Source organism: Leopardus geoffroyi, chromosome A1, assembly GCF_018350155.1.
Source record: "Leopardus geoffroyi isolate Oge1 chromosome A1, O.geoffroyi_Oge1_pat1.0, whole genome shotgun sequence".
In the NCBI taxonomy this organism is placed as follows: Eukaryota; Metazoa; Chordata; class Mammalia; order Carnivora; family Felidae; genus Leopardus; species Leopardus geoffroyi.
This window is the reverse complement of record NC_059326.1, coordinates 89,166,892-89,183,691: the sequence shown is the minus strand read 5'-3', so window position 1 is coordinate 89,183,691 and position 16,800 is coordinate 89,166,892. Positions and strand designations below refer to the sequence as shown.

Sequence of the window (16,800 nt, the reverse complement as noted above, 5' to 3'; positions counted from 1 at the left end):
AAAATTTCATTCCTTTCTATGGCTGAATAACATTCCATTGTATATATATACCACTTCTTCTTTACCCATTCATCAATGATGGACACTTGGGCTGCTTCCATATCTTGTACAGCGGCAACTTCCTGACCGTTGCAGGGCTAGGGCTCCTGTCTCTCACCTGAGCTCTCACCCTGCTCTCTATCCCCTGGGCTTTTAGGGACTTTTACAGAACCAGCACCTCCAGAGTTGAGGTGGGCCCCAAAGGTTGCCTTTTCCTTTATTTTTTTTAACTATTTGAAAGTTTTTATGTTTTTATTATTATTTTTTTTAAATATGAAATTTACTGTCAAATTGGTTTCTATAGAACACCCAGTGCTCATCCCAACAGGTGCCCTCCTCAATACCCATCACCCACCCCCATCAACCCTCAGTTTGTTTTCAGTTTTTAAGAGTCTCTTATGTTTTGGCTCCCTCCCTCTCTAACCTCTTTTTTTTTTTTTTTTTCTTCCCCTCCTCCATGGTTTTCTATTAAGTTTCTCAGGATCCACGTAAGAGTGAAAACATATGGTATCTGTCTTTCTCTGTATGACTTATTTCACTTAGCATAACACTTTCCAGTTCCATCCAGGTTGCTACAAAAGGTTGCCTTTTCCTAACTTGCCTAAAGGTGCCTCAGGGGCTAGGGAACCCCACCCCTGATGCAGTCCTTTTCCCACCAGCACCTCCTCACGCTCTGACCTTCCGATTTCTCCAACACCCTCTCTCAGCCTCTCACTCACTGCCCACTGACAGCCCACCTTACCAGCCCGGACCTGGATTCCTTCGGAACAGGCCTACTGACTCCCTTACCCTAACTCCTCCCTCGCAGCCCTGACCTTGGACTCATTCTCATACAGAATAAGCCTTGGACTTAATCTATCCAACCCGTCTTTGCCCCCGACTCCCAAGCCCGAGAAGGACCTCGGGTCTTCCTACAGCTCCGCCCACTGGAGGCCCCGCCCCCGCCCACGTCGGGTAGTGCTCTCACCCTATCTCTCACACGATCTGCCCTGTCTCCCAGGATTTGCGGTTTGGCCTGCCTCACTGACACTTATTGAAGTCCCCGGAGAGGCAGCGAGGGCCCAACTGGACCCTAGTTCGTGGAGAGACGCCGGCCGGCTTGTTACTGCTTAGCTCCTTCCTGTGGTTTATTGCGGCTGCGCGGCAGACGATGACAGCATCAAGTATTCTTGCGCAGAGACAGAGTTTACGGTTGGCTCCATAGCTCAGGGGTTAGAGCACTGGTCTTGTAAACCAGGGGTCGCGAGTTCAAATCTCGCTGGGGCCTGCGAGCGCGTCTTTTTTTTTCCCCACCCTTTCCTCAAAGGTGGAAAAGCGGAAGATGCTTGAGCCAACACGAATTTCCGCTTTTCTTAGAGACCAGGCCTTAGGCGGAGCTGCCTGTTCCTTGACACTTAGATGCCCACCGACTAAAAGTGGCTTTACATTTTCAAGAACCAAACCCACTGCGTCCGTGACCTTTCGATCACAGGCTCCGCTGGCTCCGCGCGTCTTCTCCACAGCGGTCCTTCGCTGGTATCCTTCGCAGGCTCTCTGCAAGTTCGTGGAAGGTCTTTCCGTTTCCCTCCTCTCACCTACTCAGGCCAGGGAGACGCCCTGGTCTCTGTCTTCTTCGTTAAGTGGGGACCACCTGTCTGTGCCCACCTCTTAACAACGCACCCTGGGAATCTATTTTAGTCTGGAGGGGGACTAGGTTTAAGCCTTACCCTTGGCTCGCCATTGCTCTCCACAATCTAGCTTCCATAGTGAGGTGGTTGTCCAGTGGGGCAGGAACATAGGGTCAACGAATTCCAGGAGCCCGGGACGCGCAGGTGCCGGAAGGTGCCGGTACGCTCCTGGCCTATCCTGGGCGTGTCTGTTCGGGTCTTGAAGCACTCTAGGCTCTTTGGATGGGAGCCGGCCGGTGCAAAGGCCTGTGGCCCCCATCCACCACGCTCCCTACCGGCTTACTCCCTTTACCTCTTCTCCGGCGTCTACCCAGGTTTCCGCAAGCGGTTTTCTCCACTCTGTTGCCCCAGGCCGGGGTTGTTTTCGAAACCCGAATCGCGATAGAGTGCTGCCAGGAGTCAGCCGCGTCCCCACGTGGGGACTTTTCTGAAGGTCCCGTTTGACTTGGAGAGAGGACTCCTGCGGGCTGGGATAGCGCGGCGGGGCATGGTCACGCCTCTGCCTGAGCCACGGCTGCCTAGTAGGGTAGTGCGGGCGAAAGCCGTGGCGGGATGGTGCACTCCGTGAGCCTGGCTCTGCCTATCTGGCAGCGCCCCAGTTGTTCACTGGGGATTTAGTTTCATTTTGTACACTTGACTTCCTTTAACAGCATAAATAAATAAATCAAAGTCAGAAGGTCAGCAGTTGTGTTTTTATTGTTTTGTTTAAAAGAAAAACTAAATGGTTAAAAAAAGACCGGAAGTAAATGGGACAATTATAGTCTTTAGGGCAGGTGTTACTAATTGTGGAAGTTTGTACTTTTCTTTATATAATTCCATAGAGAAGAGAAGCAAATGCTTACGACACGGAGGTGGTAGTAACGGAGGCCGAGGACACACGGTGGCCTAGGGCAGAAGAGCGCCCATCTAACGCTTTGTGCGTCTCGAAAAGAGACGAGGACAACGCCAACGCCTTGTGGCGAAGAGGCGGGTTAGCATTGTGTTTTCCAAGGAAAAGTCCGAGAGGAGCAGCGAATGGAGCGGTCAATGCAGAGGGATGAGCAAGATCGTGGAGTGGCAGTAGATAAATTAGCACTTTTTTCCTTGGAGGAGGTTAACCACCATTCGTCTCCCACTCATTTTTTGTAACTGCCGTTGTGTAGGAAATTTCTTTGCTGGCTGCACAAAAATAAACCTTTGGACCAGATCTGAGTGGATTTTAGTGAATTTTACAGCAGGAAATCAGAATCACTGGTTTTTGTTTTTTTACTACTGAATAATCCAGCGCAGTTAAAGTCTTTTTAGGGAAAGCAAGCCTGAGACGAGGGAGGACAGCGCCCGCACAGCCCAGGACCCTGGTTTGGCGGGAGCCGATGGCTGCTCCAGTGCAATCTCGGACAAAGCTTCGGGGACAGAGAGCCGGGACATTCAGCCTGCGTGCCCAGTGTGCCCGCGCGCTCTAGTGCGAGCCTCCAGGGCTGCGCAGCCACCACTTCAGCCAGCCACCCCAAGGGAGCGGGGTTTCCGGTCATCTTGTTTCTGCCTTACACTTCCCTACATTTTGTGAAGCTTTTGCAAATAAGGGTGTGTTGCTTTTCATGTTTTCATAAAACAATAAAAGAAAAGCTCTCGCCCTTTTACCAGGCGCCCCACCTGAAGGGACTACTACCTCGACTTCATTTCGCTTGTGGCGGCTCAGGACCCAGTCAGTCCCGCGTCCCCTCCAAATCCCGCGCACGGTTCTCTCCAGGAGCCCTGGGCTTCTCCCGGCCTCTGAGCCCAGACCCTGGGCATCCAGACTTGCGCCTTGCTTGGGCTCCCTTGGGCAGGGGCTCCCGGTCCCCAAAGCGGAAAGTTGCCCCTGCCTGCTGCTCCTACCTGCTGCTAGTGAGGCACTCCTTCGGATTCCAGATTACATACAGAGGGACCAAGGGACACGGACCGTTTACGCTGGGCGAGCTACCTACGGATGAGATTAATGGCAGATGCCCAGACTGTGGAGTAGGGATGCGTTGGGTGTGGGAGACTCAGATCCAGAGAGCAATTTCAATATGTCAAAAATAAAAATCTCCATCGGTGATAAAAATTACTTCTTGGAGAATCTGATTATGAGCTGAGCAAAAACACCTAAGCACCAAGTGGCTCGTTGGTCTAGGGGTATGATTCTCGCTTTGGGTGCGAGAGGTCCCGGGTTCAAATCCCGGACGAGCCCGCTTTTTCAATTCTACTAACTTTCTAGCTAGGTCCCTTATGTGGATGGTTTTGTCCTTGAACAGAGTTGGCATACCCCAGAGCTCTGAGTGTATTGGGGTTTAGTAAGAAGAGCAGGTAGGAGAGTGAGTGAGCCGTTCCAGAACTGAGGGTCGCAGGTGAAGGTTTGGGTGCAGAGCCGTTCGCCTTTGTTTTCCGCCAGCATGGGACCTGGAACCATCTTTTCTCAGTCGTAGAACTTTGCATCTAGTGTACCCAGAGAGGCTCTCTTAATCATCAAAGGTCTTACAGGGGCTCCCCAGCCAAAAGTTTCCGTAGTGTAGTGGTTATCACGTTCGCTTAATACGCGTGGAAGTTCTCGGTTCAAAGCTGGGCCAAAGCAATGTGTGGGGCTTCCCCTGCCATTTTTCTTCTTACTACTTAACATTTGGAGACTCTGTAAATCATACTTGGTCCTGATTTAGAACCTCGACCATCATCTACTACTTGCAATTTACTACATTGGGGTACACTTGGAGACTCTGTGGGACACACCAGGGTCCAGTTCAGGACTTCCACATCACTTCTGCTTGTACAGAGACGCGCGATCTTCCAGGATGGAGAGAAACGGTATCTACACAGCCGTTTTTCCGCCTCAGCCACGTACGCCTGTTAAATACCTCATCCCAACCCACTCACTGTCTAGGACACCAGAGCGCACGGAGACCGCACAGAGCATCCGACAATCCGTAGCAGACTCACGCTGCTAAAACGGAATCCCAGACACTGAGGTCGGAGCGCTCCCTATTCTGCCTCATTCCTCTTTTGTGACCCAAAGCAAAATAGCATAAAGCACGTCAAGGAACTAGCAGAGGTGGAATTCATACCCACGCCTCCAAAGAGTCTGGAGCCTTAATCCAGCGCCTTAGACCGCTCAGCCACACTACCCTGCTGCAAAGTCCCTTTGGGTGTCTTCACTGCTGATAACTTTTCAAGGGTTTTTCAGGAAAAGGAAGCATTGAGGAAAATTTACAGGTTAAAACAGAACCGTATCCCGACCGGAAAGATTAGTTTAACCAGAGTCACAGGCAGGGAACCTGAGCTCCACGAGTGCTGTCAGAGAAGGGTACGCGAAGCGCACACCCCACGCCTTGGTTTTGGGAAAGACACTCAAGTCACTCCCACCTTTCACTTTGGGGAATGGGCTTGAACGCAGGGAAGCCTTCTATAATCTCACCTTGTTTTTAATTTTTTTTCAAATTAAACTGTGAGTGTATATTATTTTCAGAAATTAATGCGTAGGAATCTTGCACCCCCTCTCAATTAAAAAAAAAAAAAACCATTACATTTTTTGTTGGCAATAGCACCAGCACTTTCAGAAATGGCTGAGATCTCAGAGGCCTCCACCTGTGCAACTCTGCTACCTAAGATTTCCCTCCTTTTCTTTCTTTTTCTTTTTCTTTTCTTTTCTTTTTCTTTTTCTCTTTCTCTTTCTTCCTTCCTTTCTTTCTTTCTTCCTTCCTTCCTTCCTTCCTTCCTTCCTTCCTTCCTTCCTTCCTTTCTTTCTAACAACAAGCAAAAGTTTATTAGAGTATAAGATTAGAAAGTAAGAATAGTAGTAAAGCTCTGTTTACAGAGAGGGGACATTCGAAAGTGAATGCCCTGATTTCCACCCTTTAAACAAGTGTTTCAGCTGGAGGTATCGGGTCTTGAAAAAACACGCTAGATCGAATCCTATACAGGGTATCCTCCCTTCCCTCCCCATTATAAAAATCCATTAAAAAAGTAAAACCAACTCGGCAAATCCGGGAAAAAAAAATAGAAAAAAATTCACCAGAAAACCCACAACTCAGAAACAACTATCAATATTTAGTGATCAGTATCAATATTCTCCGTTAACTTTTTCTTGCACCAGTAGGTCTACCTCCTATAGATACAGATTTGAATCATGTATTTTGTTACGGCAGCTCGAACAGAAGTAGATAAGTTTACTGTTACAAACATCAATAGATTTCACTCACGTTAATACTGAACAAAGAAGTCAGGCATAAAAGATCCTATTTTCTGTTGATTGCATACATAAGATATTCAAGCATGAGCAAAACTAATCTCTGCTGATAGAAGTTAGAAATACTGTTACTTCGGGGAAAAAAGTGCAGGTACTGATGGCAGAGAGACAGGAGGTAACAGTTTCTGGTGCTGGAAACATACTACCTTGATCTGGGTGATGGGCACGTGTGTGTGTGTATTCACTTAGTTGTGTGCTTAAGATCTTTGCACATGTAAAAATATTTGCACAACAAAGATATTTTTCGCAATAACAATTTTTTTAAAAAGAGGGGTTCCTTAATTCAAAAGGCCATTTTTTATTTTTTATTTTTTTTCAACGTTTATTTATTTTTGGGACAGTGAGAGACAGAGCATGAACGGGGGAGGGGCAGAGAGAGAGGGAGACACAGAATCGGAAACAGGCTCCAGGCTCTGAGCCATCAGCCCAGAGCCTGACGCGGGGCTCGAACTCACAGACCGCGAGATCGTGACCTGGCTGAAGTCGGACGCTTAACCGACTGCGCCACCCAGGCGCCCCCATTTTTTATTTTTATTACTGCATAACAAATTGCCACAAATTTAGTGGCTTGAAACAACACAAATTTATTATCATACAGTTTTGGTGGGTCAAGAGTCTGGGGACAAGTTAGCAAGGTCCTTTCCTCATGTTTCACCAGGTGGAATCATGGTTTTGGCCATTGCTGCCATATTCTCTGAGGCTCGGGATTCTCTCCCAACCTTATTAGCTATAGGCAGACTCCAGTTCCTTGTGGTTGTGGACTAAAATCCCCATTGCTTTGCTGGCTGTTTGTTGGATGCTGTTCTCAGAGCCCTCTTGCTGGCTCATTGACCCTTTCACAATAGGACACTTTACTTCTCCCTTGAGGCCAAGAGTGCAACCTCCCCTGGTACTTCACTTTTGTCTGAGGTTTCACCTGATTAAATCAGGCCCACCCAAAATGGATTTATTCAAAGTCAACTGGCCAGTGAACTTAATTACATCTGCAAAATTGCTTCTTCCATAAAATGTATCATGATCATGGGTATGATATCCCTTCGTATTTACTCAAGGGAAGGGGAGTATACAGGGTATGTACACCAGCATGGGAAACTTGGGACCCATCTTTGAATTCTGCCTACTGCAGTTACAGACACAAGAACCAGATATGGAAGCATCTCCCAGCATAAGAGCCTTTCCAAGTTCCTTCAGTCTTTTTGTTTTAGTAACTTGTTAAAAATGTGACCCTGCAGTGAGGTGAGAGGGAGTTCTGGCTTCCCCTTCTTCCTGTGTGTCAATGCTAACTTTCTGTTTTTATTTGGCAACATGAGACTAAATGGACTTGCCGTTATACTGCACCAAAGTGGGCAGAAACAGAGGCACCCTTGGCCAAGGTGCACCCTGGTGCTCTACCTGCTGCTTGTGTCATGTGGGTGGTCAACTTCCTCCAGTTCTTTTAGTTCCTTAGGACTTCCATTTGTATTTTTAGAAACTTAAGGATTATTCCATCAATATGTGCACAGTATAGAAAAATTAGACAGGCTGGGGCGCCTGGGTGGCGCAGTCGGTTAAGCGTCCGACTTCAGCCAGGTCACGATCTCGCGGTCCGTGAGTTCGAGCCCCGCGTCAGGCTCTGGGCTGATGGCTCAGAGCCTGGAGCCTGTTTCCGATTCTGTGTCTCCCTCTCTCTCTGACCCTCCCCCGTTCATGCTCTATCTCTCTCTGTCCCAAAAATAAATAAACGTTGAAAAAAAAAATTAAAAAAAAAAAAAAGAAAAAGAAAAATTAGACAGGCATAAGAATAATTAGCATAAAGAAAATGAAAATCACCTTCAACAATGCCACCCAATTGTTAATATTTTGCTTAGAGCTTTTCAGATTCTTTTCATGCATATTTTAATACACACACTATTTTAACAAAAATACTTTGCACTGTCTTGTAACTTGGTTTGTAAAAATATTCAAGAAGTGTAATTATTATACTTTCATGCCATAAATTCCTTCTACATCATTTCACCCTACTTTTATGAAATTTTAAACAGAAAGCAATAGGCCAAGGAGGTGGGTCAGGTGTAGCCCTTAGGAACTAAACCAAAGAAGCTCATTTACACATGTTTTTTTGGTAAGTCAGTTAGAGAAAGACAAATACCATGTGATTTCACTCATGTGGGATTTTTTTAAGTTTATTTATTTATTTATATATTTTCACTCATATGTGGAATTGAAAAAAAAAAAAAAAACAAATAAGCAAAGGAAAAAAAAGCAAGAGGCTAGCCAAGAAACAGACTCTTAACTATAGTGAACAAACAGACGGTTACCAGAAAGGAGATGGGGGGAAAAAGGGATGGGTTAAATAGGTCATGGGATTAAGGACTCCACTTGCTGTGATGAGCACCTGGTAGGTGTTGTATGGAAGCACTGAATCACTATATTGCATACCTAAAGCTAATACTACACTGTGAACCAACTGTAGTTTAAATAAAAACTTTAAAAAGATAAACACGTTATTTGGTACTTGTCCACAGCTCCTTCTAAGAAGCTTCAGATGGTTTTATTTTTTATTTATTTTTTCAACGTTTATTTATTTTTTTGGGACAGAGAGAGACAGAGCATGAACGGGGGAGGGGCAGAGAGAGAGGGAGGCACAGAATCGGAAACAGGCTCCAGGCTCTGAGCCATCAGCCCAGAGCCCGACGCGGGGCTCGAACTCACGGACCGCGAGATCGTGACCTGGCTGAAGTCGGACGCTTAACCGACTGCGCCACCCAGGCGCCCCAACTTCAGCTTGTTTTAAAATAAGCCTTTCACCTTTTACCCAGTGGCCAGTTTAAGGAATTACTGCAACCTATTAGGAGGGGCTGTGTGAAGAGTCAGGAAATAGCTCCAAAACTCACTTGTTGAGATTGTTGAGATCCCCTTGCACAGGAATATGACAGAGACCAATCAACTGGTTGATTTTCTCAAATAAAGGCACATGTAGGATTTATAAGAGAAAGAGAGGAGAAAGGAGAGAAACATCACAGCCAGTCTTGAGAGTGAGTCTTTTTTCTCACAGGTAACCTGCTTAGCTGGAGGCTATCCAAAGTCTAGAGCCTGTGGTGAATGGGCTGGCTGAGCTCATGGGGAAATGATTCATTTATTTCGGTTTCTCCAAAAAACAAAACCAAACCGTGAGTACTCAGCTGTTGAGGCATGCTGTAACTCTGTAATGCTTGCAAAATGCAGATTGTGTCTGCACCATTTTCCTCATTATAATACTTCAGAAATTACGCACAACTTGTTTCGCAGTCATGTCTAAAAGTAACACAATGGAATTCAGCAGTTTCTTTTATTTTTTAAAACAAAACGATTTCCAATTATTCATGTCTAGTATATAGAAACACAATTTATTTTAGCTATCGATGATGTATCTTGTAACTCTGCTAAACACGTTTACTTCTAGTATTTGTGTGTGTGTGTGTGTGTGGGGGAGATTGTGGTGGATTTTCCCCATAGATATTACATCATTGTGACGAATGAAAATTGTACCTCTTCCATTCCAATCTGGTTGCCTTTAATTACTTTTCTCACCTTGTTGTACTGGCTAGAATGTCTAAAGCAATCCTAAATAGAAGTGGTGAGAGTGTAAATCCTTGTTCTTCTTTGGGGGAAGGCTCTCAGACTTTCAACATTGAGTATGATAGCCCTTTCTAGGGTTGAGAGTCAATTCTCCTGGTTTGCTGAGTTTTATCAAAAATGGACATTAGACACAAGAAAAAAGAAACAGAACTATGTATGGTGACAGATGTTAACCAGACTTTTTGCAGTATAGATTTCCCTGCTCTCCAAAAATAGAATGTTCTAGAGGTGCCTGGGTGGCTCAATTGGTTAAGCGTCAGATTGTTGATTTTAGCTCAGGTCACCATCTTACGGTTTGTGGGATAGAGCCCCACTTCGGGCTCTGTGTTGACAGTGAGGACCCAGCTTGGGATTCTCTTTCCCTCTGCCCCTGCCCAGCTTGCTCTCTGTCAAAATAAATAAATAAACATTAAAAAAAAAAAGAAAGTAGAATGTTCCTATGAGACCTTTGGTAAACCAAACTGGCATAAAGTGAGGAGTATTGCCCACTTTCTGAAAGTTCAAGTTACACTACTTTGATTTTACAAAAGACCTGGATTAGTATGGTCACAGCTTTTCCCTTAAAAATGAAATCTTCTTTGGATTTCTTTTGGTTAATGAAAACAGGTACTAATGTAGTATATACTACATTATCAAATATACAAATATCAAATCATTATGTTATACACCTGAAACGAATATAAGTCAATTATACCTCAATAAAAAAGTTATGAATCCAGAAAATGTTTTGTGTAGTCTTTATATCTTGTTGTTTAGCCATAAACATTATGTAAGTTTCTACTGGAGAATAAGTAAAGCCTGTTATTAAATGTCCCTAAAAAATAATATTAGATTTTGTCAAATGCTTCTTCTGCATTTACTAGGATAATAAGATGGTTTTTCTTTTTTAGTTAATATGGTGAATTATATTGATTGATTTTTCAAATGTTAACCTGGCCTTTATCAGTAGCCGAAATCATCTGGGTCACTTGTTCTTGTTGTTGTTGTTGTTGTTTTATTGTCTGGCTCTCCTGTGTGTGTAAGCTCCTGTATCCCTAGACCCTGCTGACAGTGCTGTTCCATAACCTATCTTTTCCCCTCAGCTTTATTGAAGTATGGTTGACAAATAGAAATTGTACATATTTAATGTGTACAATACAATGTTTGTACACAAACATTGTGAAATAATCACAAACTAATTAACACCTATCACCTTACATAATTTTTTTGTGTGGTGACAACATGTAAGATCTACTGTCAGAAAATTTTAAGTATACTATATACATATTTTTTTAAAGTTTATTTATTTGAGAAAGAGACAGAGAAAGCACGGTGGAGGGGTAGAGAGAGAATCCCAAGCAGGCTCTGCAAGGACAGCGTGAAGCCTGATACCAGATCTGATGTGGGGCTCTATCTCTTGAACCATGAGATCAGGACCTGAGCTGAAATCAAGAATCAGATGCTTAACCAACTGAGCCACCCAGGCACCCCTACAGTATATTAACTATAGTCATTATGCTGTACATTAAGTTTCAAGAACTTACTCATCTTATAACTGAAAATTTGACCAATGTATCCTATTTTGCCAACTCCCAGTCCCAGGTAATCACAATTCTACTCTGTTTCTTTGATTTTGACTTTTTTAGATTCCACATATTAGTGAGATTATACAGCACTTATTTTCTGTGTGTCTGGCTTATTTTCCTTGGCATAATGTTTCCCAGGTTCATCCATGCTGTCACAAATGGCAGGATTTCCTTATATTTTAAGGCTGAATAATATTCCATTAAAAATATATCACATTTTCTTTATTCATTCATCCATCAGTGGACACTTAGGTTGTTCCCACATCTTAGCTATTGTGAATAATGTGGTGTCTAAGTGGGGTGTCTCTTGGTCAGACAGGGGCCTTCAAATGTGGGGCGATGATCAGATGGAAGTCAATGGCATGGAAGGTGAAAGAATTCACTTGAGGCAGGACAAAGGAGATAGTTTACTGAATACACCACAAGGGAATAGTGGGCAGGAAAGCAGAGAAGCTGTCTGCAACAAGGCAGTGGGTGTGGACCATTCTTTAAAAGGAAAGGTAAGGAGGTATGGTGACCTACAGAATTCTCCCTTTTTTAGTAAGTGTGCCTAGTTGTAAGTAGCCCATTGGTTAGTTAAGGTCTATGGATATTTAAAAAAAAATTTTTTTTTTAACGCTGATTTATCTTTTGAAAGAGAGACAGAGACAGCGCGTGAGAGGGTAGGGGCAGAAAGAGAGGGAGACACAGAATCTGAAGCAGGCTCCAGGCTCTGAGCTGTCAGCACAGAGCCCCATGCAGGGCTCAAGCTCACAAGCTGTGAGATCATGACCTGAGCCGAAGTTGGACACTCAACCAACAGAGCCTCCCAGGTGCCCCATGGCCTATGGATATTTTGAGGTGAGTTGCCTGATATGCGTGTCTATATTGCATTGCTCAAGCCTGTTTGCCAAAAAGCAATCTCTACATTCCCCCCACCCCCCGCCCCGATAGATCAACAAGGAGAATCTATGGCATTTGGGTGGAGGTCTCCTCCCCAGTAGCTTCTTCCTGCTTAATAAGGGGTGTAGAGATGTCCCTACCTAAACTTGTTGGTTCATCAAGGGTTCTGTGCAGCTATAGACCAGAGCATGGTATTATATTAACGTGCTGAGAGGCAACTTGAGTGAAATTCTTTGGTGGCCAGGTCCATGGGACTTGTGAGAACGGGCCCTCTGATGGTATGGGCTGGAATCCCTGTTGAACCATCATTCATATATGGAATTGTTGGATTCTGGAAGAGATGGATTTAACAAAGAGATTAAAGAAGGTGGGGAGGACCAATAATTACAAGTATGAGTATTGAGGCCAGGGGTCCTAAGAAGGGAAGGAATTAGGATAGTCATGAACAGGGTTCCTTTCCAGGAAAACCATCCTTGTGTTGCATGGTCCAGGAAGGAGGAAACCAAAAGAAGGTTATGATGTGAGAAAGACAAAACTTAGCCCCCAAAGGGGTGATGATTGTATTGTGAGAGCAAGACATCAAGGGATTGGGGAGAGGAATAGCTCCAGGTAAGTTATGATTTCTGACCAAGTGAATTCAGAGAGGTCACCCTGAAGAAAAAGGTGGAGAATGAAGTCTTGGAATTGGGAAGGAGAAATTGTAAGAGTTTTGGGAGGAAAGTATCGAGGGGCGTTTTTCTAAGATAATATCATAGAATGATTGAATGTGAGAGTAGAGATTGGCCATGGGCCAGACTCATGGGCCTCTAGGCCTCTGGGTATGTATCACCAGGGTCTCCTCTGAATAATAGGCATAGATCTCCCACCTGCTCGCAGCTTTGCTTAGCAAAGGGCTCCTTATCTGGGGCCAGAGAGGTCTTGATTTTGGGAAGATGGATCCACAAGGAGAAGCTGTGAAGTTTTTCTACTGTTGGAGTGGTCAAGAGGACCTGATCAGGCCTGGTGCAGATAGGCTTTTTGTCCTGTGAAACAGTCTTAAGGTATACCCAATCCCAGGATGTAAACTTTGGATGTATGTTACCTGAGAAAGAGGAGTTAGGTTTTGAATTGTGCTGGTTTTGGTGGTCATTAAAGGTGGAGACAGTTTGCCCTAGGGATATAATACACTAATTAGAAAACAAAAAGAAAAAGAAGCCCAACTAAGGGTCCTTTGATAGTTGACAAAAACCAGAACATCAACCAATCATTAAAGGAAAGAGAGGGATTGTTTAAAGCAACAATTGAGTGTTCATGTCAGTTAGTAACTCAGTCACATTTTTGTGGTAATTTGGAGTATATACATAATACTCTGTTTCAATAAAGCATAGGTTCCTCCTTGAGCTGCAGTCAGGATTTAAGGGCCATTGTTTGAATTTGTCCATAACTGCATGTTGAGTTTAGTTAAAGGTGGCTGCTGAATGCTTGGCTAAAGCCTCTATTTATAATTTTATATCAATAGAGGTGGCTTCTGGGACAAATATGGCTAAGGGATAAAACCATCAAGAAGCTCTCTGATGTCTAGGTGTAACAATGTCCTAATTGTGAGAATCATTGGCAAATAGAAGAAGAATTGTCTGGGGATATGGGCATCCCCCAGTGCATCACCGAATCTAGTCATAAGGAAAGTGGGGCTGGCCACCCATTATTTTCACAAACCCATAGTTAATCCTATCAAGTGGGGTATACGCTGGCTTTTAAGGAGAAATTTTGTTATTCTAGCTACATGGAAATGGTCAAAGTGCTAGCTAAATTATACAATTGTTGGGGAATCCATTTCATTTTCCAGCTCTTTAAATAATCATATGCCATCAGGTCCTGTTATTATCCCCACAGAATAACCAGCATGAAGATTGTCCATACAAGGGCTATTGTGGCAATTTACTTCAAAGTTGTCCAGCTGAGGCAAGAAACGTTTAAAGACAATCAGAACTAGAACTTAACATCCACAAAGGTGTGTTATTGAAACATATTATTTATTTATTTTTAATGTTTATTTTGAGAGAGGGAGAGACGGAGAGAGAGCGAGAGCGAGCGAGTGGGGGAGGGGGAAAGAGAAGGAGACAGAATCCCAAGCAGGTTCTGTAGCTGTCAGCACAGAGCCCAATGCAGGGCTTAAACTCCCAACCTGTGAGATCATGACCTGAGCTGAAACCAAGAGTCAGAAGCTTAACCCACTGAGCCATCCATGTGCCCCAAAACATATTTTTTTCTCTCTAAAATCACCCTTATTCCAGAGATAGCCAAATCAAGACGCTTTTAAAACAATCCAATTTTAATAAACTTGGCTTAATTATTTACATAAGCTCAGCAAGAACAGTGATTAGCCATATAGATCTTTTAAAATTTGCTTTGCTAGAGGGGCACCTGGTGGTTCAGTCAGTTAAGCGTCTGAGGCTTGGTTTTGGCTCAGGTCATGATGTCACGGTTAGTGAGTTCAAGCCCCAACTTGGGTTCCTTGCGCAGTCAACATGAAGCCTGCTTGGGATCCTCTCTCTCTCCCTCTGTCTGCCCCTCCCCTGCTCTCTCTCTCAATAAACAACAATAAAAAATAAACTTAAAAAGAAAATTTGCTTTACTGGAACTCTTTATAAGGAATTTCAATTGAACTTTTAATAGTCTCTCTAGACCAGAAGCCTAACCAAACACCTGACATTAGACATGCCTGCAATACCTTCAGATTTGGGTGAATTTCTCTTCTCGAGGTTCCCCAAACATCCTGAGTTTCCTGCACCTGCCAGGAAGTGACATTATTTACTCACCTGGTAAGGCTGCTAGGAACTCTGTCAACAAGGTATCAGGCCAACATTTCCAAGAGGCTTTATGACCCCATGTTTCATAAAGTTAACTTCTGTTCCTTAAAGCTGTCTGGTCATATCTGAGTCTATGAATGTCTCTCTCAAATAAGACATTACAGTCAAAGCCTGGGTAAAATAACCAATGTTTCCAATGGTGCCCTGTTACAAGGAGAACAGATTCTTATTGAACTTATGCAAATGATATGATTGCCATGGAAGAAGAAATACTTAGAGACTTTTTGAATTTTAGAGATTTCAGGTAGAGAAAAGTTAAATGCTTCAATTCACAAATGAATACTTATCACATTTTTATAAGTCATAGATATCTTATGAGAAAATTTCCTTAATCTGGAAGAACATTAGAAACCAGCAACGTTTCAAACAAGAGTCACAAAACCATAATCATCGTCTTCAGTTCATTTAGTACCATTTACTAATTCTTGGTCAGTTTGAATGTAGCTTTTTAGTTTAGGTCTGGAAATTTTTACCCATTTCACTTTTACAATCTTAAAGATATTAAGACTTAAAAAAAAAAGTATTTTTCATGAATCTCCTTGAAGACAAAATTCCTTTTGTAAGAGCATCAGAACAATAACTATAAATGACAAAAACTCAGAACCAGACATTGTTAATGATCTGATATGAGAGTTCATTATGAAGTAGCTGACAAGGGAATTTGGTTATTTCTGTGCCCCATAACACTTAAAAACCCAGAATATCAAGTGATGACCTTATACCTGAAACTAAAATACCAAATAAACAAGCCTAGCTATTCAAAGAGACTTCAGACTTCGTTCACTATTTAAATCTCAGGGAAATTTGTTATAAACCTTAGAAAGTTTTGAAGCACATGCCTGAATAGGATTACCGATAAAATCAAAGACCTGATAAGCACAAAACATAGAAACTGTTTTTTCTGGGCAGACAAAAAAAGAGAAAACAACTTTGTTTACATTTTCTTATCAAAAGCAAACCAATGATACAAGAAAACTTTGTCTTTTTCACAGAGAGAAAAGCAGAATTTTAATCTTATACCAGTGTACTTCTAAAATCCATTCATTTTAACCTTAGTCTGTTCTGACAGCATAAAATTCCTTTCCAAAGATTTCCCTTCACAAAGACCATCTACAACTTTCCTTTGCAATTAGATTTTATCCCAAGCCATTTCTCTCCAAGCCATCAGTCTCATTTTAGGACAAAATTACTTACCTTCAACAAAAATGTAATCCCATTCCTTATGACTTTCTTACATATCTCCCACTTTCCTACATACAGTATTGCTTCCCTTATTTTCTTCAGTCTTAACTCTTAGTTTTCACTGGAGACTAAGGTTTCTAAGTAGTAACCAGTTGTGAACTGTTACACCAGAATTCGTTAGATGGCAAATTTGTGAATCAACTAAGCACAAAGTATGATTAACAACAGACTCAAATATCCTTACTTTCTCTGCAATAAGAAGTCAAAAGCACAAACCTATGTTCAGTAATCAATGATTTCGTATTTTATCTCATTTGGAAAAGACCTAGATGTCCAATGAATTCAACCTCAATTTATCATCCAGCAAAAGTTTAAATTTTCAGGTTAGCAAAGACTATCTTAACAATACCCATGAAAAATTTGAGACAGATAAAACTAACCATCATTTTAGGTCATATATTTTTTTAATGTTTATTTATTTTGAGAGAGAGAGTGTGTATGTTTGAGCATGGTAGGGGCAGAGAGAGAGACAGAGAGAGAGACAGAGAGAGAGACAGAGAGAATCCCAAGCAGGCTCCTTGCTCTCAGAGAGGAGCTGAATATAGGGTTCGATCTCATGAACCATAAGATCATGGCCTGAGGCGAAATCAAGAGTTGGACGGTTAATCCACTGAGACACCCAGGTGCTCCAGGTCATCTTTTTGCTGACAAATTGCAACAGAGATAACACAATCTTATTTTTCACCTTTAGTAAACTTTGGTAGAGTAAAAGTTTCAGTTAG

General features: G+C 42.9%; 2 non-coding genes across 2 annotated transcripts; both read left to right on the top strand.

Annotated features, from left to right (window-relative positions):
- Nucleotides 1-1,233: 1,233 nt before the first annotated feature.
- Nucleotides 1,234-1,306, top strand: TRNAT-UGU. Its single transcript has one exon. It is a non-coding gene; the product is annotated as a tRNA-Thr (tRNA).
- Nucleotides 1,307-3,825: 2,519 nt separating this feature from the next.
- On the top strand, nucleotides 3,826-3,897 carry TRNAP-UGG. Its single transcript has one exon. It is a non-coding gene; the product is annotated as a tRNA-Pro (tRNA).
- The last annotated feature ends 12,903 nt before the right edge of the window (nucleotides 3,898-16,800 follow it).